This window comes from Palaemon carinicauda, chromosome 12 (genome assembly GCF_036898095.1).
Source record: "Palaemon carinicauda isolate YSFRI2023 chromosome 12, ASM3689809v2, whole genome shotgun sequence".
NCBI classification, from domain to species: Eukaryota; Metazoa; Arthropoda; class Malacostraca; order Decapoda; family Palaemonidae; genus Palaemon; species Palaemon carinicauda.
In genome coordinates, this window is record NC_090736.1 from 140,981,026 (window position 1) to 141,005,205 (window position 24,180).

At 41.3% G+C, this 24,180-nt stretch overlaps 1 long non-coding RNA gene across 1 annotated transcript in view; it reads left to right on the forward strand.

Annotated features, from left to right (window-relative positions):
• LOC137650670 (uncharacterized) overlaps nt 1–24,180 on the forward strand; it is a 77,115-nt gene that overhangs the window by 49,457 nt on the left and 3,478 nt on the right. The window contains exon 2 of the long non-coding RNA XR_011046037.1: nt 5,132–5,266. This is a non-coding gene — a long non-coding RNA (uncharacterized lncRNA). The remainder of the gene's footprint in view (nt 1–5,131; nt 5,267–24,180) is intronic.

Genomic DNA, 24,180 nt, shown 5'->3' on the forward strand with positions numbered 1-24,180 from the left:
GTTGGCGTCTGTGTTCAGACATAGAGGCTTAGATCTGTCCAATAATAAAGATCTCCAAGATCTCCTTAAGTCCTTCGAGACCTCTAAGGAGCGTCGTATGGCAACTCCTGGATGGAACTTAGACGTGGTCCTAAGGTTCCTAATGTCCGACAGGTTTGAGCCATTACATTCAGCCTCCCTGAAGGATCTCACCCTCAAGACGCTTTTCTTAGTGTGCTTGGCTTCGGCTAAAAGGGTCAGTGAGATCCATGCCTTTAGTAAAAACATCGGCTTTTCTACAGATAAAGCCTCATGTTCGCTTCAGCTTGGTTTCTTGGCCAAAAATGAACTGCCTTCTCGTCCTTGGCCTAAATCTTTTGATATACCTTGCCTATCAGAGATCGTAGGCAACGAGCTTGAAAGAGTACTGTGCCCAGTTAGAGCTCTTAAGTTTTATTTAGCTCGTACCAGATCCTTACGAGGTGGATCTGAGGCCTTATGGTGCTCAGTTAAGAAGCCCTCATTGCCTATGTCTAAAAATGCTTTATCGTATTTTATTAGATTTTTAATCCGAGAGGCTCATTCTCACTTAAGTGAAAAAGATCGTTGCTTGCTTAAGGTCAAGACGCACGAAGTAAGAGCGATAGCAACTTCCGTGGCCTTTAAGCAAAACATCTCTACGAAGTGTTATGGATGCGACCTTTTGGAGGAGCAAGTCGGTGTTCGCTTCATTTTACTTAAAAGACGTCCAGACTCTTTATGAGGACTGCTACACACTGGGTCCATTCGTTGCAGCGAGTGCAGTAGTGGGTGAGGGTTCTACCACTACATTCCCTTAATTCCAATATCCTTTTAATCTTCTCTTGAAATGTTTTTAATCTTGTTTTGGGTTGTACGGAAGGCTAAGAAGCCTTTCGCATCCTTTTTGATTTGGCGGGTGGTCAAATGTCATTTCTTGAGAGCGCCCAGATTAAGGGTTTTGATGAGGTCCTGTTGTATGGGTTGTCGCCCTGGATATAACAGCTCCTGGGAGTCTTTCAGCATCCTGAGAGGATGGCTGGGCTTCGTGAGGAAAGCGGACTAACAAGGCAGAGTAATCGTCAGAGTCAGCTTCCTTACCAGGTACCTATATTTATTTGGGTTTTGTTATGATATAACTGTCAAAAACTCTAAGCATATACTCCTTTATTGTATTAATACTGGTCTCTACCCACCACCATGGGTGTGAATCAGCTATTATATATTCACCGGCTAAGTTTAATATTTAAAAAGGATATTTTGATTATAAAATAAATTTTTGAATATACTTACCCGGTGAATATATAAATTAAAGGCCCTCCCTTCCTCCCCGATAGAGACCTAGGGGACTGAGAAGAACTGGAGCTGTTTACAAGTATATGCGGTATCTGGCCGATAGTCGGCGCTGGTGGGCACACCCGCAACCTTCATGGCGATCGCTCGCGAGTTTTTGGAATCTGTCGAGCCGTCGGAGACGTCAGCTATTATATATTCACCGGGTAAGTATATTCAAAAATTTATTTTATAATCAAAATATCATATTTCTTGATATCATGTAATTTCATTTATTTCGGTCATTGTTATAAGCGGGATTTACACGGTTGAACGGTACGTCGAACCCGGTTGTTAAACCTGCTTGACAAACGGCTCGAAGAGGCGGAGTCAGTCACAAATGCATAAGATTTGTGGACAATGAAGCCCCGCCCACTAAAGTCAGACGAGAACAGACTTTCTTCGAACTGTTCGAAAACCAAATACCTCGTCCACACGTTGGAACATCACTGCACTTGTCTGTCAAATCGCGTTTGACGAACTGTTCGACAGTGTAAACCCGCATTAAAACAGTCTCCGTTCAGTAAATTACTATTGTTGCTCATGTGAACGTACAAATTATCACCGTAATAGTGGCCCACATGATTGCTGTGCACAGCTCATCCATGTACTCTAGGCAGGATAGAGGAGCAGTGAGATAATGTTTATTTGCGAGCGAAGTTAGCCATGGATGAGCTGAGCCATCTGAGAGATGTGGTATAAATCATAGGCAGTTATGATACTTTAAAAGTGACTCACAGGTGCATGCACAGCATATCCATCCACCGGTTGCAAGAACAGAGGAGCAGTGAAATAATGTTTATTTGCTAGTGAAGTGAGCCACATCAGAGTAAAAACCATTAGTGGGACATGATGTGAATCATAAATAATCTTACTTTCATTTCACTCCAATAACATGAGCCGTATATTTTCCTTACTGGATTTGTTTATTGTGCATTTCTGACCATTATTGATATTGAAAATCACTCGTTCAAGGGGTTTCCCAACCCAAAACCCTGGTCTTCCCATCCAAAACACTAGTTTCCCTCCTAAATTCTGGTTCCATTTAAAACCCCAGTTCCCCCCTAAACTCGGCTCCTCCCTAAACGCCGGCTCCTCCCTAAATCCCAGTTTCCCCCTTAACCCCAGTCCCTCCCCCCTTAACACCAGTCCCTCCCCCCAAAGAACACCTGTTTCTACCTGAGGTACCCCATAATTGTTATTGTATGGCTGGGTGATGTGGGAAAAGTCATGGGCTGGTGGTTTACCCTAATATTCATGTTCAGAAAAGGATAATGAGTATGAAAAATATATGGTTCATATAGGCCTACAGTATTTGGCTAGAAATTAAAGTATCATATATTTGCCTTTTAATCATATGACACTCAACTATTAATAATAGATAGAATACATTTTTTTCCTTCCTAATGTTCAAATAAATATATGGGAGGTAAAATATTACTAATCATGTGCAATATTTTTAATTTGAGAATTTTGGTAGCTTGAGCGATTGTGTGCACCGAATTGTCTCAGGTTGGTTTATTGTACAGATAATAATAGCATATTAGATCCTTGAAAAAAGTAGAATAGGCATGACACCTTTTAGGTAGGCCTAAACCACCCAGTAAGGCTTAAGTAAACATGTCAACACCCAGGTTATGGAGGGCCCGGTTGGAAACTCGGGATTTTAGGATAGGGTTGAGCACATATTGAATGTAATGCCCTAATCGGGAAAAGGGAGACAATCCTAAATTTTGTCATAATCTATACATAAAAAAATCCTCGCTCATTGTGTAATATTGCAAATATAATCTACCATATATATGGATACATTGAGAACAATAGGGATGTTTTACCCTAGGCACCAGGTCCTAATCTAGCTAGCCTGAACTCCTCGCCCACCTAGCGAGACTCAAGAAAATGCAAATTAAATCAAGTTAGAGCAATGCATCCCGACATTCTTTCCATAATCTAGCGTACAAGGTTATACACTAGAACCGAAATCATAGTCAAGACATAAAATTTAAGGCAACCACAATGCGGCCTATGATTTAAAGCCAAAAATGTGGCTGGTTCATATGTTTAAACAAGAATTACGTCCTTTCCCTACCTTACCACTTCTCAATATTACAGGAATCTGTACTAAGCTTAACCTAGGATGTGGGATTCTTACCTAGCAAGACTAGGATACCAACCCCATCCTAATGTGACTTACAATGCTGTAGATACTTAAATTGAGGCTATATTCCAACTTTACCTAAAATTCTGTATATTAAATCAAATTATGGAGGTACTGTATATCTTAATTTAACCTATTGCACAACATTCCTGTTTAAAACTCAACTCAAACAGTCATGAAACCTTTACTGTACCTTTATATTTCATTGTGATATAAAGAATTATTCAGCTTGGCTTATCAAAACTTTATCTAAGGCACAACTAACAAAAATTCACAACAAAACAATTGGCAACAGTGTAAAAGTTAAATATCTTGTCAGAACTGGATTTGCTTATAAGTAGTAGATTTCTTACCGTTTAGGCATATTTTATTCTAAACTTGAAGGCAAGAGAGTAATAACCTAAGTATAAAGAGAGGCAAATGTGTATGGAACTTGTTAATATACTGTATAATACTTAATTTCTAGAGAAACTGGAATTTGCTACAAGAAATGGCCGAGTATTAGCTATTTTACATTGCTCACTTCAAGGGATGCTTTTCTGGTCCTATATAGCAGGGGAACCCTACTCTCTACAAGACCTCCACAGTCATTTTATCATGTTCGTTCAAAAGCATTGACATTTTTCTCTGTATGACTAATGGGGGCAGGGGTCTGATAACTTACATAATGCTCGATTTGAACGTGAACAACATTTTATTGCCCAAGTCCATTGTTTACTTTTAAGACACTGATTGGGGGTTACTGCACATATGTTGATGGCATTTACTTAAAGCAGCTCTGGTTTTTGTTGACATAATTATTAGCTGACTTTTAAAATGAATTTATACCTTCCAAATATTTATGCATAAGTTCCAGTTCTTGTTTTACAAGAGCCTTTTTTTTTCCATGTTTCAGTTCCAGCATGACTATCGTTGGAAGATTTCTCCCACTCTGGATTTTAATCTATTTCAAAATTTAATGACTCAATTTATTTTGGTCATTGATTGTTTAGATTATTCGGTTCAGTTTTAGCTATTGTTGCTCATGTGATAGTAAAAATGTATGATATTTCTAGTAAAACTGGTATTCGCTATAAAAAAATGGATTGGTGCTAGCTACTTTGGCATTTTTCACTATGATTAATGGGGGCTGGGACATATCGATTAAAATGTTAACACTTTCTGAGTTTGTCTATTGTTTACCTTTGGGAAGCTTTGTGTTTTTGGAATGAGGTATTCATCAGCTGATTATTCTTTTTTTTTTTTTAACAATTAACAGCTTTCAAGTATTTACGCACAAGTTCCCCATTGTACTTTCACAACAAGTAACACAGAGACTCTTGTGCCCTTGATAAAACGTTTTATCAATGTACGCAGCGCAATCCACAGTGAATCGTGGGAAAGCTATAAACATTTTGCCACTGAGTGGTTTGTGCAACTCAATGTTAATCATTCAGCACATTTAGTGGATCCACAGTCAGGTGTACATACAGGCGAGATGTTAAAAGTTACATTCTCCATGGTGAAATGCAAAAGGAATATTTTAATCAATATTTATCTGGTTATATCTTTATCCACCAAGTAAATTCATTATAATACATATTCTTAAACCTTTGGTTTCATTTTTTTATGAATTCTCATACTAATGTGTGTTTATTTCCCTAGCACAAGAGGTTCGAACATTTACATCAATTCCTACTCCAGGCTGTCAGATTGTACCTTCACCCATCCATGAGAGAGGACCCCCAGTGCTCTCACCATCTTTAGAGGACCCTAAAGCTTTGACCTGCTAAACGTATGGTAAGGAATATTGTAAATAAAGCCTACTTATAATTCTTTAATAGTGGCCCATGCGGATGGTGTTCGTAACACATCCATGTAACATTTGCCAAGACAGAGGAGCAATGAGATTGCTAATTTTTGAGCAAAGCAAGCCATGACAGAGCAGAGACCATTTGAGGGGCGTGATATATATTATAGATAATCATGATGCAATAGTAACCCACATGAATGGTATGCACAACACTTCCATATACCGCTTGCTAGAACAGAGGAACAGTGAGGTAATGTTTATTTGTGAGCTAAGCTAGTTACGGCTAAAACCATTTAAGGGATGTGATGTGAATCATAGGTAATTATAATAACTTAGTTCCACACCACTTATACTAACCATATATTTCTGACTATCTTGTGTTTAATATACATTTTTCACCATTAGTATTGCTGCAAATCACTTGTTTTTAGTGTTTCACTACTCGGTGTTACGGTTTCTCAATGGGGTCCCACATAATTGTTGTTATAAGGGGGTAGGGGTAGGAAAATTCATGAACAGGTGTCTTGCCCCAATATTCATGGTTGGATAAATGGATGGCTTTAGATTGCCCAGGACTTCTCTCCGAGTGGAGGCTCTTAGACTAGATGTTATAGTCCCCAAAGGTGGTTTGATCTTCACCAATGTTGCCAGGCCTTGTAAGTAGTAATCAGCTCAAAGAGTACAGTCTGTTTATAGTCATGCTCAGCTTAGAGAGCAAGACTGTAAAGGAGGTCCCTGGCAAGGCTGAAGACCTATGTGATTGATATTTTGTACTTGTACTGTGCCCTTCTATTTATTTTTTGAAATGAGAATAAAGGATAGACAAGCTTTTCATGTATTTTTAGCTTAATGAAGGTATTAAAGATAGGTGTTGTAGGCACTGGCCAAAAAAAAAAGAAAAAAAACTCTTAACTGGAGCCAAAAGGAAGCAGAAGTTTAGGACTGAGCCTCTGTACCAACTGATACCTGCAGGAGGAGGTAAAAGTTTATAGTAGCAAGACCTAATTAGTAGTAGAGACTGTGTGAATAGAAAGGTTTTTGAGTATGAGGATAGAGTTTAAGGGTGAGACAAAAGATAGGTGATCAAGTTTTGACCAAGTGAGAAGGGCCCAAAGAGGTTCGAAAGGATACTGATAAAATGAGGAGATGGCAGCGAAGTCTGGCCTCCCTGAGAGGGAGGTAGGTAGGAGCATATAGGAGTTTATATCAGTGAGACCCAGTGAGTGGGAGGGACTTGGTGAGGAGTTACTCATATGAAAGTAAAAAATATCTACCAGTATATAGCAATAGGTGCTCATGTGAAAGTAAAAATATCCCGCCGTATATACCTATTGTTGCTCAGTTGAATGTAAAAAGTATCCCCCAGTATATAGCTACTTGTTGCTTATGTGAAAGTAAAGAATATCCCACAGTATATAGCTATTTGTTGCTCATGAGAGTAAAAAATGTCCCCCAGTATATAGCTATTTATGCTCATGTGAAAGTAAAAAATATCTACCAGTATATAACTATAGTTGCTCATGTGAAAGTAAAAATTTATCTGCCAGTATATAGCTATTGTTAATCATGTGAAAGTAAAAAATTCCCCCAAGATATAGCTATTGTTACCCATGTGAAAGTAAAAAATATCCCCCAGTTTTTGGCTATTTGTTGCTCATGTGAATGTAGAAATATCCCTTACTATATAGCTATTGTTGCTCATGTGAAAGTAAAAATATCCCCCAGTATATAGATATTGTTGCTCATGTAAATGTAAAAAATATCCCGCAGTATGTAGCTATTTGTTGCTCATGTGAAAGTAAAAAAAATATACCCTTGTATATAGCTATTTATTGCTCAAGTGAAAGTAAATATTATCTCCCAATATATAGCTATTGGTGCTCATGGGAAAGTAAAAAATATCCCCCAGTCTATAACTCTCCTAATTCTTGTATGTAGATTTGTGTTGTACGTCAAGTTAAATGAACTCTATAATCATGAAAATTCCACAAAAACCTATAACTCAGCTTGTTGTTGTAGCAAGATTGCATTTTGATAGCAAGGGGAGTTTAGTTGCCTTTGTGCGCTCAAGTAGACAAGGCACTCGTACCTGAGAGAGTGATAGCTTACTTTACTTTACTTTACTTTGATGGCTGCTTTTCCAGTCCTATACAGCAGGGGAACCCCACTCTCTACAGGACCTCCACTGTCGTTTTACCTTGTTCGTTCAGAGTATTTAACGTTTCATATTGCGTATTGTTCATTTACTGTTAAATTGTCACTGTTGTATGACTTTTGAAATAAGAAAGTCTTCAGTTTCCTCTTAATGTCTTCAATCATTCGAATGTTTCATGGGAGCTTATTATATAGTCTCGGGGCTGCATATTTAAAGGCTTTGGAGCCTAAAGTAGACATAAATCTAGGTTCCAACAGTTTGAAGCCATCTGTAACTATTCTCGTGTCGACACGATTTGTTGGCCTCACAATATGTAGCAGTTCTCTTAAGTATTTTGGACACCCGGTTCTGATAACCTGGTGGGTTATTGTACATATTTTAAATTCAATTTCTTGGCTTAATTGGCAGCCAGTGTAAATTGATAAGTATAGGGGTGATTCTTTCTCTAGGTGGGACACCTTTTATCAGTCTTGCTCCTCTGTTTATTATGTTTTGTAATTTCTTAAGTTGCAGTTTTGGTAAATTGTAATAGATAGTTGCAGTAGTCAATCCTGGTAATAACACAGTTTATCACAAGTTTCTTCACAGAATTTTCGTCCAGGTGCTTTTTTATAAACGCAATATTTCTTAGATCATAACCAGCAGTTTGTTCTTAAACTTGATAAAAACCCTCATTCTTTACTATAGGAGATATTCTAGCACGAGGTGGAAAATATGGCATAAAAAACTTAACAAGGTCGTTAACGACCGGGTAGGTAGTTACCCACCTGTTAGCGGTAGCTGCTGTTTACCTTCAATCGAATTCTATCCGTCGCAGTGGTAACACTGCTGCTCCTGCTTTTGTTTGATTGGCAGACTAGCCTTTCTTTTTGGTGTTTTTGATTAATCCTTTTTTTCTTTTTTCTTTGTTAGATGTGATGTCTTCTATTGTGAGGAAGTGTTCCAGGCACCTTTGTCACCGCTGGAGGTGGATCCTCTTTCCCTATGCCCTGGGTACAGAGGTCATAGGTGTTCTGAAGGTTCCCCCTGCCAAGTATGTAGAGTGGTCGCCCTCTCAGTGGGAGAAGTTCGAGAGGGGTAGAATAGGAAGTCCTAGAAGGACTCATTACCTCCAGGTTGGCCGTCGAAAGGTAAGGAGTCTCGGGCCGCCTCTTCGGCCTCTCATTCTCTCCCTTCAGACTATTCGTTTCCTCCCTCCTCCGGGGGGAGGTCAAGGAAAAGTGTCACCATTGATTTAACCCCCATTCTTCTTGGTCAGGCAGATCCCATTGCCTCTCCTAATGGGGCAATGTTTTACGCCACCGGGAATGTCTCTGTTACTGCTTCCTTTCCAGATCATGTACGAGCAGTATGGCCTTCCCTTGGACTTCCTGGGTCTCCTTCAGAGGAAGTTTGGAACCAGTTCCTCGCGGGCAAGGTTATGCCTCGGGTCCCTTCTGTTTTGGAACCCTTGGGAGTTCCGAACATCGCCTATCTCCTGTCAACTCAGGCGGTGCCCACTGAAGTTTCAGTGGGTGTAGTAATTTCAGCTCCTCCTGCACCTACTTCTCACACCGTTTGCGCTTCTACAATACACAGCGTCGCAAGCACAAACATCGCAGTACCTCCTCCTCCTCCTCCTCCTCGTCATCGCCCTCTTCGGAGGTCAGGAGAGAGAGAGAGAGAGAGAGAGAGAGAGAGCTCGCGCACCTTTATCTAGACGTTCTCGCCCAAGAGACAGGCGATATAGGAAGAGACATCATCGCTCTCGCTCTTCCTCGTCTTCTGTGTCTCCACGAGATGTTTACCTTGAGACTATAAGCACTCTTGAAACAAACCTAAGAAGAGCGCTCCCTCTCATCATCGTTCTGCCTCGCTGTCATCTTCCTCTCGCGAGGGATTATCTAAGAAGCTTTGGTTTCCGGTTGCGCTATCCCTTTGTTGTCTCGCAACACAAGTTGCTGAACCCTCGGGCTGTCCTGTATTTAGTCACGCTGACACTTCGGTGTCTCGTGACAGGGAAACTTCGGTTTTTAAACATTTAAACTTACCCGTTGGTTATATAACAATAGCTTTATTCTTCTGTCTGGCAGAAATTCAAAACTCGCAGCAATCGCATAGATATACCAGGTAAACACCAGCACCACCACGGAGCTAGGTCAAACTATTCCTTCTAGTATCAGATTTTTTTCTGCCGCCATACTTGCAACAGAGAAAGAAATTTACTCGTGTTTAACCTGGATTTTAGCAGCATATTGGTGATGTACTCTTGTTACGTGTTTTAGCATCCACTTATTAGGTTTTTGTTTGATATTTTATTGCTATCTTATAGCTTAGAAGGTAGGATTAAAAATTTCCAACCTATTTTTAACGACGAAAGCATTAGGGCGATAGGTAAACATCTCGCCTCATCAATGACGTCACAGTCATATGACGTAAGCTTGAGTATGACTTGCGTTTTCTTTCTTTTGCTACAAAGAATGATAAGTTAATACTATCTTACAAAATATTTAGTTATATAAAATAAAAGGATTATGTTATTTCAAGAACATTTTTGTCCTTTTGGTATGCTTTCTTTGCATAATCTTCAATCTGTTTAAAAGATTATCTAGCGTTCATTTATATTTATGCTACGCGGTCCTCAGTCTATCGTTACAGTATTACTCTTTGTATTGAATTTTATGAAAAGTAAATTTTTCTTTAAAAACTAAAGTTTTTAAGTTATATTAGATAAAAGGAATATGTCATTTTCCAATTATATAGGTCCTTTTAGTATTTTTTCTTTAGCTAATCTGTTTACAAAGATTAAAGAAAAGTAGCGTTCAGTTAATTTTTATATGACATAGTATTCATGACACTCGATATAGTCTCACGATTCTTTGTATCGTTGTTTACTTGTTCGATTTTGGAATACTAAATTTTTTCGTATAATATTTATAAATGTTCCAACTGTTTATTCGTCTTTTATTGGAACCCCTTAATAATAAGGGTTGGTTTAAATATATAGATATATTATTTATTCTTATATATATTCATTTAATATGTTAATATTTTATATAAAATATTTTGTTACATTTTATATGGGATTCAGTGACTATTGCATTCCCATTCAAGCCCTTGACAGAATAGTAAGATCTCCCTTTACGGGCGTGTGTACTTTTGGTTTTATACCAAAGAGTTTAAAATGCAAATTTTTAGTGCTAAATTAGTGCAGTGAATTTTATTCAATACAATGGAGGGTGCATCTGTTCGGACCTGTCGTTATCCTAGCCTTAGACCTCTTTCAAGCTCCCGGACCCATGGGAGAAGGAAAGTCGAGCGGCGAAGGGAAGTGAGAGGCGTAGCCTGGCGCCTACCGTCTTGTAAGACCCGAGCAGAAGTCCCCTCGAGCGTTTTCTGTTGACAATACCCAGAACGCTCTCCCTTGCCGTAGGTAAGGCGAGGTAAAAGTGTTTTCTAACGTTAAGTGATGGCGCGCATCGGGCGCAAAGACGAAAATAAAGAATTAGAATCATTCTTGACAGGTAATGAGCATTCAAATGTTCTTACCTCTTAAAAAGAGCTGAACTTGATGGCGCGTGCCAAGCAGCTGAGCATGATGGCGCTCGGCAGGTGGCTGAGCATGGCGCCTCGCACCAAGCTGAACGTGACATTTCGCGCTAAGCTGAGCATGACGCCTTGCGCCAAGCTGAGCGTAACAACAACAGAGCGTTCAGCAAGGTTAGCTACTAAAGCTGCTGTAAGAGTTTGACATGATGTTTGTAACTTAATGCAACTTCTTGGTTTCTCTTGTCCGATGATCTACCGTTCTAGACGCGATTGGCATAGTTCCGAGCGTCTGAATCGCGAGCATTTTTTAATAGCAAGTGTTATTGTTCTGAAAGTCACGTGGCGTAGAGCGTCAGTAGAACTTGATGTCTACGTGGCCATGAGCGTCTAGCGTTGGAACATTGTTACGCCAGGCGCTATATTGAGAAATAAATATCAACTAGAAAGATCATATGTTCTCAGACCAAGGCATGCTTCAACTAATTCTTGGTTGGGAGAGCGAGAATTAAACCTCTAAAGCATTGAGGTCAGAATTCATAACCTTAAGGAGTTGACTCCTAGGAAACAAGACATCTCTACCTAGGTTAGAGACTTGTAGGAGTAAGGGAGTGACTCAGAAACTCAGAGTTTTTTCTGAAGTTTCAATTTTATTTTGGACCTACTGCTCCTCGTTCCGCCTTCAGAGTTTTTCGCTAAGGAAGACGTCAAAGGAGTCTTTGTTTATTATTTTATTATTATTACTAGCCAAGCTACAACCCTAGTTGGAAAAGCTAGATGCTATAGGCCTAAGGGCTCCAATAGGGAAAGATAGCTCAGTGAGGAAAGGAAATAAGGAAATAAATAAATGATGAGAATAAATTAACAATAAATCATTCTGAGAAAAGTAACAAAGTCAAAAAGACCGTGCTGATAGGGCAGTGCTATAGGGCGTCCTCAATGCAGCATAAAAAACCTAACTGCAGATGTTGGTGCAGCAGCACTTTCAGCTGCAACAGCAGGAAGTGCATTAGGGCTTTTGTAAGAGAAGGCAGTGCCCCTTTTTTGCTGTATACGTCCTGTCAGGATGTCAGAAGTTGGCAAAGCTTTAGTTCAGGCGGATTAGGATCTTGTTCCTGAGTCTGGTGTTATGGTACAGGCACCGCCGCTTCCGCCAGACTGTTTTCCGTCTGCTGAAATGCAGAGCGTTATGTAAGTGATGAGGAAGGCGAGTTCGCGAACAAAGTTTTCTACACTGGTGTCACCTAATGTTGATCCTAATTGGACTATGCTGCTGGCATGAAGCAACAGCTCTCATCTGTTATGCAGTCTTATCAGCCTGCTGTTAGCAAAGCGATGGTTCGTCATGATTCTTATCAGGATGCTTTGTCGCACAGGCAACCTACCAGCAAGCTAAATGTTGAACAGCGTGATAGGGCTTCTATATCCCATTGAGAGTGTGCTTCTCTTGATACCAGACATCAAACGGCCAAGCGTGTCATCGAACGTTTACCTTCCAAGCGCGGCAACGATTGCTAGGCAGCTAAGCGCAGCATTGGGCGTCAAGCAACAAGCTCGTGACGTCGAACGTAAAACAAACAGTGCCGTCCAATGTTAGTCACATACTGTGCAAGCTACGTCCAGAGGTCAAAAGTTCTCTATGGAGGCTCGTAAGGCTATGCTTGCAGCAGTAAAGAAGGTCCACTGGATGATCTCTTTAGATCTTAAAGATGCTTACTTCTACTTCCCCATCCATCCGAACTTCAAGCTACCGGAAAGTTCGTGTATTGGAGGAAGTTGTCCAGTTTTGAGTTCTTTGTTTCGGGCTAAGCACCACCCCTCAAATATAGGGTGCGTCTGTGAGGACATATCGTTGTTTCTTATCCTTAACCTTAGACCTCTTCCAAGGATTATTGATTTGAAACTTCTTCCAGCTTCCTTTTCCCGGAGAGAAAAATTGTCGAACGATAAAGGAAACGAGAGGCTTTAGCTCCCGAGTAGTCGCCTACTCGAGCATACCTTTTGACACCTCACAGGTCTCTCACCTTCATCATAGGAAAGGTGAGGTGAAAGCGTCGTCTTCAGATGACTCAGCACCCAGACGAGGCTGACATCAACTTCCAGACTTCTAAAGAGGAAGATGGACACGGTCAATCAGCGTCTTTTCTTGACATCGCAAGCTTCTGGTTGTAGTCTTTCGAACAGTTCTGAGCGTTCTTTTCTTTCTACCAAAGAAAAACTCTCCTACCAAACATCCTTTTAGGATGTCAGCAACTGTCAAATAACGTCCAACTCTCTCAATTGCAGGACAGTTGTCTTAGCCTAGAATGGCTTCAGTTCATGCTCCTTCTCCACCATCAAACTGGTTATCGTCTTCTGGACGGTCTGCGTGTTTTTTAAAAGGTATAGAAAGAGAGCTTGTGGTAGACATGACTTCGCCTGTACCACAACAGTTTGACCCTATTTTTATTACGTTATTAGATTTGCAACAGAAGCTCTCTTCGCTCATGCTAGTTTGTCGGCCTGCATACTGTACAAGAGTAGCAGACCTGGATCTTGAGTGTCAGGTAACTTCAGTCCTGTTGGCTCTCAAGGGGTTCGAGAAGCTAGTACTAAACAAAGTAATACAAATCAATGCAGACAATACCACAGCTTTGGCCTACATAGCGAAACAAAGGGGAACGCATTCGAGGCCGGTTTATGAGATAGCAAGAACTCTTCTCGTTTGGGCACATCAAAGAAAGGTATCCCTGTTGACAAGATTCATTCAAGGGGAAAAGAATGTGAGGGCAGACAGCCTCAGCAGGAGGAATCAAGTTCTCCCCAAAAAGTGGACACTGCATCTAGATGTATGCAAGAAACTTTGCGGATTTGGGGCCGCCCTCTCATAGATCTATTCGCGACCTCAAAAACCAAAAGACTAGAGAATTATTGCTCCCCAGTTCCGGATCTCGAAGCCTCACACACAGACGCGTTCTTGATGGACTGGTCACACCTAGACCTGTACGCTTTCCCTCCATTCAAAGTGCTGTACAAAGTACTATAAAAGTTTGTGTCTCACGAGGGAACCAGATTGACGTTAATAGCCCCCTTCTGGCCGTCAAGAGGTTGGTTCACAGAGGTACTGGAATGGATGGTGGATGTTTCAAGAAGCTTGCCATTGAGAATAGATCTTCTCAGACAACCCCACTTGGCAAGAAACCATCTAAACCTCCAAGCTCTACGTCTGACTGCCTTCAGACTATCAAAAAACTTGCAAGATCTAGAGGATTTTCGAAGGAAGCAGCCAAGGCTATTGCTAGAGCAAGAAGAACTTCTACTATCAGGGTGTACCAATCCATGTGCGAAGTTTTTAGAGCATGGTGTAAAGCTAACTCAGTTTCTTCATCCAGTACCTCTATAGCTCAAATTGCCGATTTATTTTTAGAGCTTAGAAGGAGGCACAATTTCTCCTCCTCAACCATTAAAGGGTACAGGAGTATGTTAGCAACATTCTTCAGGCATAGACATTTAGACCTCTCGAATAACAAGGACCTTCAAGATCTCCTTAGATCCTTTGAAACCTCTAAGAAACATCAACAGGATTCACCAGCCTGGAATTTAGACGTGGTTTTAAAATTTCTTATGAGTGACAGATTTGAACCTTTGAACTCTGTTTCTTTTAAAGATCTGACTTTAAAGACTTTTATTTTTAGTAAGCTTAGCAGCAGCTAAAAGGGTCAGTGAAGTTCATGCTTTTAGCAAAACATTGGCTTTAGAAACGGCAAAGCTATATGCTTCCTGCAGCTTGAATTTCTAGCCAAGAACGAACGTCCTTCTCACCCATGGCCAAAATCTTTCGAAATTGCTAACCTCTCTGATTTGGTGGGTGAGGAGCTGGAGAAGGTTCTTTGTCCTGTTAGAGAACTAAGGTTCTATTTAGACGGGACTGAAGGTTTAAGAGGCAATTCAGAAGCTCTTTGGTGTGCAGTCAAAAAGCCTGCTTTACCTATGTCTAAAAACACCTTATCATATTTCATAAGACTTTCGATTAAAGAAGCTCACACACTGGTGAGGCAGACCTTAAGCTCCTGAAAGTTAAGACTCATGAAGCTAGAGCTGTGGCAACTTCTGTAGCTTTTAAACAAAATGGTTCTCTGCAAAGTATAATGGATACAACGTTTTGGAGAAGTGAATCTGTATTCGCATCACATTATTTAAAACGTGTCCAGACTCTTTATGAGGACTGCTACACTTTGGGTCCATTTGTAGCAGCGAATGCAGTAGTAGGTGAAGGATCTACCACTACACTCCCTTAATCCCTAGTACCCTTTTCCCTTCTTGGAACTTGTATATATTGTTATGATTGGAGGAAATTGTTAGACAATCTTCCGCAATCTTTGACTTGGTCAAGTAGTTATTTGTTCCTTGAGAGCGCCCGGAACAAGGGTATTAGTTGAGGTCCTGTCAGCATATAGGTTATTCACCGTTTGACAGCTCCTAGAGTTCTTCAGCCCCCTGGGTGAATCGCTGATTCTCAAAGGAGAGCAGACTTAATAATGCAGAGAATCATTGAAGTCAGCTTCCTTAATAGGTACGAACCCTTAAGCTAGTTTTGTTTTTAACAATTAAGTGAAATTCCATTAATGTTGCTGTCTCTGACCCGCCACCAAGGGTGTCAATCAGCTATTGTTATATAACCAGCGGGTAAGTCTAAATGTTTAAAAATTATATTTTCATAATAAAATAAATTTTTGAACATACTTACCCGCTGGTTGTATAACTTAAAATCCCGCCCTCCTCCCCTCTAGAGACCTATGGGCATGGAAAATCTGAGACTAGAAGGAATAGTTCAACCTAGCTCCGTTGCTGCGAGTTTTTAATTTCTGCCGGACAGAAGAATAAAGCTATTGTTATATAACCAACGGGTAAGTATGTTCAAAAATTTATTTTATTATGAAAATATCATATTTCCCTTTGCTCTGGCCCTTCGGGGTCTCGCAACACGATCTCTAGAGGCACAAACGATCACGCTGAACCTTCTGGTTCTCGTAAAACAAGTCACCAAGAGTTTTACTCTTATGACAGAGAGTCTTCGGACTCTTGTCGTGTGGAGTGTTCGCGCGTGCGCAACCAACACTACGCCTGTGACCATCAAGAGTTTTACTCTTATGACAGAGAGTCTTCCGACTCTTGTCACGCAAAGTGTTCGCGAGTGTGCATTCAGCGCTACGCACGCAAATCTCCGGTCATACACTCATGGGGGTCAATCTCCTCGCTCTAGTGTTTCAGACAGGACAACCTCCCCAGTTCCTTTGCTCCCTAATGAGTTAGGGATTACGAGTCTCACGAAAACCTCGGAAGAAGATGCAGGGGTTTGATCCTTCTTCTCTTCGGTTGAGAGCAGAGGGTAAAGGGGAAACGTGTTAGAGAAGCTAAAAAGAAAGCACAACCAGATAGCCGCGACGTAGAATACAAGGCCGATGGCTTTGGCTGCTCTGTTTATTATAAGGCCGATGGCTTTGGCTGCTCTGTTTATTATCCTGCGCTTCACGTGGCAGCTCGTGAGCTGCCCATGTTATTAGGTAGCACTCATTGTCAACCTTCAACTTGAACAACTTGTTGTTGGGAAGCATAGATTGCTGCCTGGAGATTCACCTCCAGGGGTTGGAGAACCTCCCCTTAGAAGGGAGTGTTAACCTTCCCCGGAATTGGGCTGTCCCCCTTTCTGAGGGAGAGCTTCCCCACTACAGGAATTCAGCAACCTTCCCTCTTTCGTGAAGTTGCCGACAGCTCAACGAGTTTTGCCTCTGCTTTCTCGTCCCCGAAGACTGTGCTTCCTCCCCTTGAGCTGGGAAAAAGCAAGTCTAAGGCTTGTTCCTCATTCGAGGGAAAGTTCTCCCTCGTTCGCGAGAGAGACTATTATGCCTACGCTTTTTTCCCATAGAGCAGGGAGAAAGCTTATCTCAGGTGATGTCCTCCTTCGGGAGGACTTCTCTCTCGTTCGCAAGAGGGAGATTATTATGCCTATGCTTTTTTCCATAGGGCTGGGAGAAAGCTTGTCTCAGGTGATGTCCTCCTTCGGGAGGACTTCTCCCTCGTTCACTAGAGAGAAATTATTACACTTACGCTTTTTCCCGTAGAGTGGGGAGAAAGCTTGTCTTAGGCGATTCCTCCTTCAGAAGAACTTTTCTCTCGTTCACGAGAGAGATTATTACTTCTATGCTTTTTACCCATAGATCTGTGACAAAGCTTGTTTTAGGCAATGTCCTCCTTCGGGAGGACCTCTCCCTCGTTTGCAAGAGAGAGATTATTACGCCTACGCTTTTTCCCATAGAGCGGGGAGAAAGCTTGTCTCAGGCGATTCCTCCTTCGGGAGAACTTCTCTCCTGTTCGCGAGGGAGATTATTACGCCTAAGCTTTTTTCCCATAGAACTGGGAGAAAGCTTGTCTTTGGCAATGTCCTCCTTCGGGAGGACTTCTTCCTCGTTCGCGAGAGATAGATTATTACGCCTACGCTTTTCCCATAGAGTTGGAAGAAAGCTGGTCTTAGGCTCTTCCTCCTTCGGGAGAACTTCTCTCTCGTTTGCGAGAGAGATTATTACGCTTATGCTTTTTTCCCATAGAGCTGGGAGAAAGCTTGTCTTAGGCGATGTCCTCCTTCGGGAAGACTTCTCCCTCGTTCGCGAGAGAGAAATTATTATGCCTACGCTTTTTCCCATAGAGCGGGGAGAAAACTTGCCTTAGGCGATGTCCTCCTTCGGGAGGACTTCTCCCTCGTTCGCGAGGACTTCTCCCTCGTTCGCGAGGACTTCTCCCTCGTTCGCGAGGACTTCTCCCTCGTTCGCGAGGACTTCTCCCTCGTTCGCGAGGACTTCTCCCTCGTTCGCGAGGACTTCTCCCTCGTTCGCGAGGACTTCTCCCTCATTCGCGAGAGTGAGTTTATTATGTCTATGCTTTTTCTCATAGAGCAGGTAGAAAGCTTGTTTTTGCGATATCCTTTGGGAGTACCTGTCTCTCGTTCACGAGAGGAAACTTGTAGGAGTTTGCTGATCCACAATCCTCCCCCTTACGCTTATGGTTCTCCTCCAGGGGTGGAGCAAGAGCCTTGTCTTAAGCGACGTTCTCCTTCGGGAGAACAAACTTCTCCCTCGGAGGAGTTATCTTTAGATCTGGAACAGTCTCCCCATCGGGCGGAGTCTTTCCTCTCCGGAGGTTCGTAAGGTGGGAGGGTTTGTAACTCCTCCCCTCCCTGGCGTTCTCCCCCTCATGCCGTAAGGAGACGTCTTTTTGAACCTACTGGTTCTCCTCACGTTGACCCCTCGGGGTCTCGTGACGATCACCCATTGGGCTGGCGTGATCGTGAGCCTTCGGGCTCTCATCATGTTGATCCTACAGGTTCTCATGACCTTAGGAGTCCTTCGGCCCTCTGTCACGCTGGACTTTCGAGTTCGTACGACTGTGAACCTTTGAATTTCAGTTACACTGAGCCTTTGGGCTCATAACAATTAGCATAAAGTGTTCGTGCATGCACGTAATTAGCGCTATGCGCGCGACCATCGTCATCAAGAGTTTTACTCTTATGACAGAGTCTTCCGACTCGTCAACGGTCTTCGCCATTACCTCCAGACGGAGTGACTTCTATTGCTCTTCCCCTTTCGATAAGAAAGAGTCGAGGGGTGAGACAAAAGGTTTGTCTGCTACTCGCATCCACTTTACCTGTAATAACATGCGAGGAATTAGTGCAGCCTTAGGATTCCTCAGAAGAGCTGCTGTCGAAGGACTTAGAATCCTCCTATTTAAGGGCTCTAAGAACTGTGTGTAATATCTTAGGCCTCAGCGATTTGCATCTGCCTCCTCAACCTCTTGACGCTCCAGCCTTAGACAGGCTATGTCGTCCTCCACCAAACCCTACGACCAGAATTGAACTCCCCTGGTCTGTTCACCCTGCAGGCCGTCTGAGGAAGGTATCGCAGGTGGTCTCGGGAGAAACGGGTTCCCTGAAGTCTCAGGAATCCCATAAATTCCCGTTTAAGAGACAAAAGCCCTTTTACAAGATCAGAGACTCCAACCCTTCTATAATCTTGGATCCCCTCACAGCGAGCCTCACACCTGGCTGCTCCTCGAAGAGACACTACTCTTCGTGTCTCCTTCTCAGCCACAGAAGCCTTGGCAATAGAAGCGGCTTCAATGTCCCTTCTGGAGGCTCTATCTTAGCTTGACACGTTGTCTGGTACAGTCGGTTACCTTGCGAGTCACAAGGACCTGTCAAACCAAGACTCCATGCAGTCCTTACAGGAAGTCCTAACTGCTGGGGCTAAGGCAATGGACTTCCTACAACAGGGACCATGTGGGGCAATTGGGTTCTCAAAAGGAGGGAATCAGTAGTTCCCAGACTTCCTTTTGTACTTCAGGGAGGAAAAACTCCTCTCAGTCTCGGTGATTAAGGGCTATCATTCAGCCTTGAGCCCCATCTGTAGACTGAGAAGGGGTTGACCTCTCCGCCTCGGAAGATATCGCCTTGTTAATTCAAGGTTTTGAGTGATCTTGTCCCCCAGTTGAGATTAGACCACCACCTTGAGACGTGTCTCACGTTCCCTGCAGGGTCCGCCCTATGATCCCTTAAATAGGGCCTCAGACTATTTTCTGACCCTTAAGACCGTCTTCCTCGTAGCTTTGGCCTCGGCTAAAAGGGTCCGTGAGCTACATGGTCCGTCTTACAACGTCACCCATTCTAGGGGAAAGGGGGGGGGGGAGTCTCTCAACTTTGTACCTGGCTTTGAGGCTAAGACTCATAATCCTTCATCTACCGATGAGAGATTTCAAGAATTTCAATTTCCCAGCCTCAATAAGGTAACACTATGCCCAGTCAGGGCGCTAAAGAAATACTGAAGTGCACCAGACCTTTCAGACTACGTCTCCGTCATCTCTTCCTTAGTACCAACAAGATAAAGAAGAGAACCTCTCACAACACCATCTCTTACTGGCTCAAGAAAGTTATTGCGAGGGCTTTTCACGGAGACTCAGAGGCAGCACAACCCAAAACCCATCAAGTTAGGGGAGTGGCTGCCTCACTGGCGTTTTAAGAGAAATTTCTGTCTCCCAAATCTTAAAAGCTGGGGTCTAGAAACGCCAATCTACATTCACCACTCACTATTTGAGTGACGTGACACATAAGTCTCTAGACTCTTTCTATAGGGCCTATTGTGGCAGGTCAACAGGTGCTGTAGCTACCTTACACCCTTTCAGAGGACAGTAGCCATTGGCTGAGGATAATGGGTTACACTAGGTTTTAAGAAGGACATCCATCTATCTTCTTCGTTTCCTTCTCCCTCCCATCTGGGGATCCTAGTCTGTAGCCAGTTTCAGCTGAACTCGCCAATGGAAATAAGGTATGAAACTCATCTGATTCCTCTCACAGTGTATAAGTTATATTCGTGGTCACGAGGTTTCCCCTTTTCAAGGTCGGGGGAATCCTAAGTATGAAGGCGTCTGAGTTGAATGTTCCTGACCCACTTCATGTTGAAACATTTTTTTCCACAAAGCTACAACCCTTCAGCTGTGCTAAGATTATGGGGATCTACAAAGAAAGAAGATTTACGGGAGATTTTTTCTTCAAAAGAGTCTAGTCTGAGGATTATCTTCCCTAGGAATAGGGAACTCCTTGGTCACCCTTGCCTCAAGACTAATTCTCCTATAGTAAAGAATGAGGGTTTGTATCAAGTGTAGGAACAAATGACAAACTTATAACAGTTTATATTTTTCCTAACATACAAACCTGAATTCTTTACGCAAATCTTCCCTCCATCACTGCCCCCTAGAATAGTCCTAGCTAGAATCCGATTGAAGGTAAACAGTAGCTACCGACCGGAGGTCCCCCACCGCTAACAGGGGGGTATCTACCTGGCCGGTCGTTAATGACCTTTTTAAGGTTTTTCTGCCGTATTTTCCAGCTTGCGCTAGAATATCTCCTATAGTAAAGAATTTGGGTTTGTATGTTAGGAAAAATACAAACTCTTGCATAAGTTTGTCATTTTTATTACAATATTTATTTGGGCATTTAGAGACTGGTTACAGTCAAGAAATACACATAGATCTCGAACTTTACTAGATATCGGCACCGAGTCATTATTTATGTTCATTTGAATATCACCTAAGTTTCTCACGCTGTTTCGCCTGCCCACCACCCTGAATTCAGTTTTGTTCTCATTTAATTTTAGTTGTTTAAATGTCATCCATTCTCTAACACTATCAAGGATTCGGTTTAGAGTTTCAGTAGTGTCATGTACTGTATATCATTTATGGAGAAGTAAAATTGTGTGTCATCTGTAAATAGTTTAAACTTCACACCATGCCTTTGTAGCATTTTCGATAGACCAATAGTATAGATGCAGAATAAGATTGGGCCAAGTACACTCCCCTGGGGTACCCCTCTGTTTAAGGGTTCATATGCTGAATAAGAGTTTCCAATTTGTACACAGTAATTTCTACCAACTAAGTAGTCTTTTAGGTATTCGAAGGCTTGATCTTCAACGCCGATGGACCGTAGATCATTTAGTAGCAGTTCATGCACAACTGGATGAAAAGCAGCACTGAGATCGACCAGTATTAAGATACCACATTTATTTTCATCCATCATTTCTAGCATATTTAAAACACAGCAGATGGCTATCTCCCTAGAGTATAGTTTTCTGTAATAGATTGGTTGTCAGGCAAAGCTTCTATTACTTCTAAGTGGCTGACTAGTTGTTCAAGAATTACATATTCAAGCACTTTTGAGACAAAGGATAGATTTGAAATAGGTCCATATGAGCTTAATTCCTGGTAGTCGGTGCATTTTTCAGAACTGGTGTGACAATAGCCATTTTTTCAGATTTAGGAAACTTACATTCATCAATGCTTGCATTTGCTATTCTCATTATTATTTCGGCTAGACTAGAAAAGTCTCTCTCTCCAATTACTTCAGATATTGGCATAGGATCGATCGCGCAATTTGTTTTCTTTGCGCTCTTGCTAATTCTGGTGATGTCATCTTGTGTTATGTTGTTAAATCATATTAATTTTGTCTGTGTGCCTGGTGTATCATTAATCTGATGTTGAGTATTTACAAATGACCTGGTTATATTTTCAATTTTGTTTCTAAAGAATACTAAATTATTTGCTAGTTCCTGGTCACTGTATCCATCAGGTAGCTTCTTTTCTTTTACATTTCCCATTATACCATTCAGGAGACGATATAACTTATTTATGTCTGTTGCTGCTTCGAGGATATTTCTCTTATAGTATTCACTTTTTTCCTTTCTTAGTAGGTAGTTATATTGACACGCAGCAGTTTTGTATTCTACCCAAGTACTTTCAGTTTTTAACCTACATGTATTCCACTTTCTTTCTTTACATCTTTTTTTTTTTTTTTTTTTTTTTACCAAAGTCTCTCCATCAAACCAAGGAGATTGGTCTTTTACGGTTATAGTCTTTTCATCGGTGGGCACATGGTATCATATTCACTTTTACTCACTTTATCATAAGTGGTCATAAGACAGTTAGCACTCTTAGCTCCTAACAGATGTTGGTCATCATGATCACAGAGGGTGTTTAGCATCATTTATTTTCTTGTAACTTCAATAAATATGGTAGGGGAAAAATTTGATATATGTCTGAAGTTTATTTTCTTTACTAATGCATGTTTCTGTAGAGGTAGACTAAATGTAATAAGTTTGTGTACTGGGGAGAGAGTACATTTCTCTTCAACTTTTATATCAGATACAATATTATTCATGTCATCACTTAAAACTAAGTCTAGCATATGCCCAGTTAAAGTAGTTGTACAGTCGATATTATTCACTAGTTGATATGATTCTAGTAACTCGCTAAATGCCAAAGCGTCAGGATTTGATGTGTCATCCTTCCAAAAATTGAGGTCTCCACAGATAACTAATTCGTTTTTCTCCATAATCTTCTCAATGAGAGCACCGAATTCTTCAAAAAAGAAACTAGTGTTTGTTCTAGGAGGTTTGTAGATTGTTACAAAGGATATTCTATTTTTTGGCGTAAATTTTATTTCTATATGTTCAAAGCTTGTTACACTAATTCTTTTCAGCGTTTTAAGATTTGAGTAACTTTTATGAATAAAGAGTCCTACTCTCCCACCAGACCTCCCTTCTCTCGGTATGTGAAAGAAGGCATGTGTGGGGGGTGTCATTTCAGTGATCTTTGCCTTGTCCAAGTTATTTAACTATGTTTCAGATAATGCTAGCATATCTAAATATTTTTTGTTTATCAATTCACAAATTTGAAGTCTTATTAGCTACAGATTGTATATTTACTTGGCCACAGTTTGACATCCCTAGTAACCATGATCAGTATTTTCCGCTAGTCTTTTCAATTCCAAGTCATAAGCATTGCCGTCTCTAGAATTTACTGAGTGGTCACTTTGTCTGTTTAACTTTGTGCAGTTTATACACTTTGACACTTGTAAATTACACCTCCCTGGTGGAGTGTCTCCTTGAATATTTCCCACAGACTTTATCTTCATTCTTAGACTTGCAATCCTTTTCAAAATGTCCATATCTCTGACAGTGGGAGCAGGTGATCACGTGGTACCTATTACGTATGTTATAGATACCCCATCGTAACGAAACTTTGTCCCCATTATCATGAAAGCCCTCCGAACTTCAGGATCACATTTCAGCACATGGTGGGTGGTCCCCCCCCCCCAGGCATTTTTCTTCAGGACTACACTTATCTTATCTTCTATATTTTGGATTTGGTCTAGGCAGCGATTTATATGAATCAAAGCATTTACTACATCATCTTCATCATAGTATACATTGCATATCATTATTTAGGGTTTTGGTTTTCTGATTTTCCTTGTTTCAGTGTCAGCCACCAATGTCTGAATTTTGTTTGCTGCCTCTTCTCTGATCATATTGTTAGCAAAGTTTACAAAAACATTTCCATTCGTAGTTGACCTCGTGTTAAGTATAGGAATGTCTGGAAGTGCTTGTTCAACCTCACGTTTTCTTTCAGTAATTTTAGTTGTTGTATTAGTTGATTTAATTATCAACAGATTTCTTTTCCTTAACTTTGTCAGCAAATGTCGGTTTCTCCGGTTTTGGGTCTATCAATATTTGAAGTGTTGCTTTAATTGATTCCGTATTCATGGCAAGAATGTCAACTTTCTCAGTGAGGTCGGTGGTCTGTTTGGAATTTGCTGCATGTGCGATAAGGTCCGCAAGTTTGTTTTCTAAGTCATCTATTTTCGCA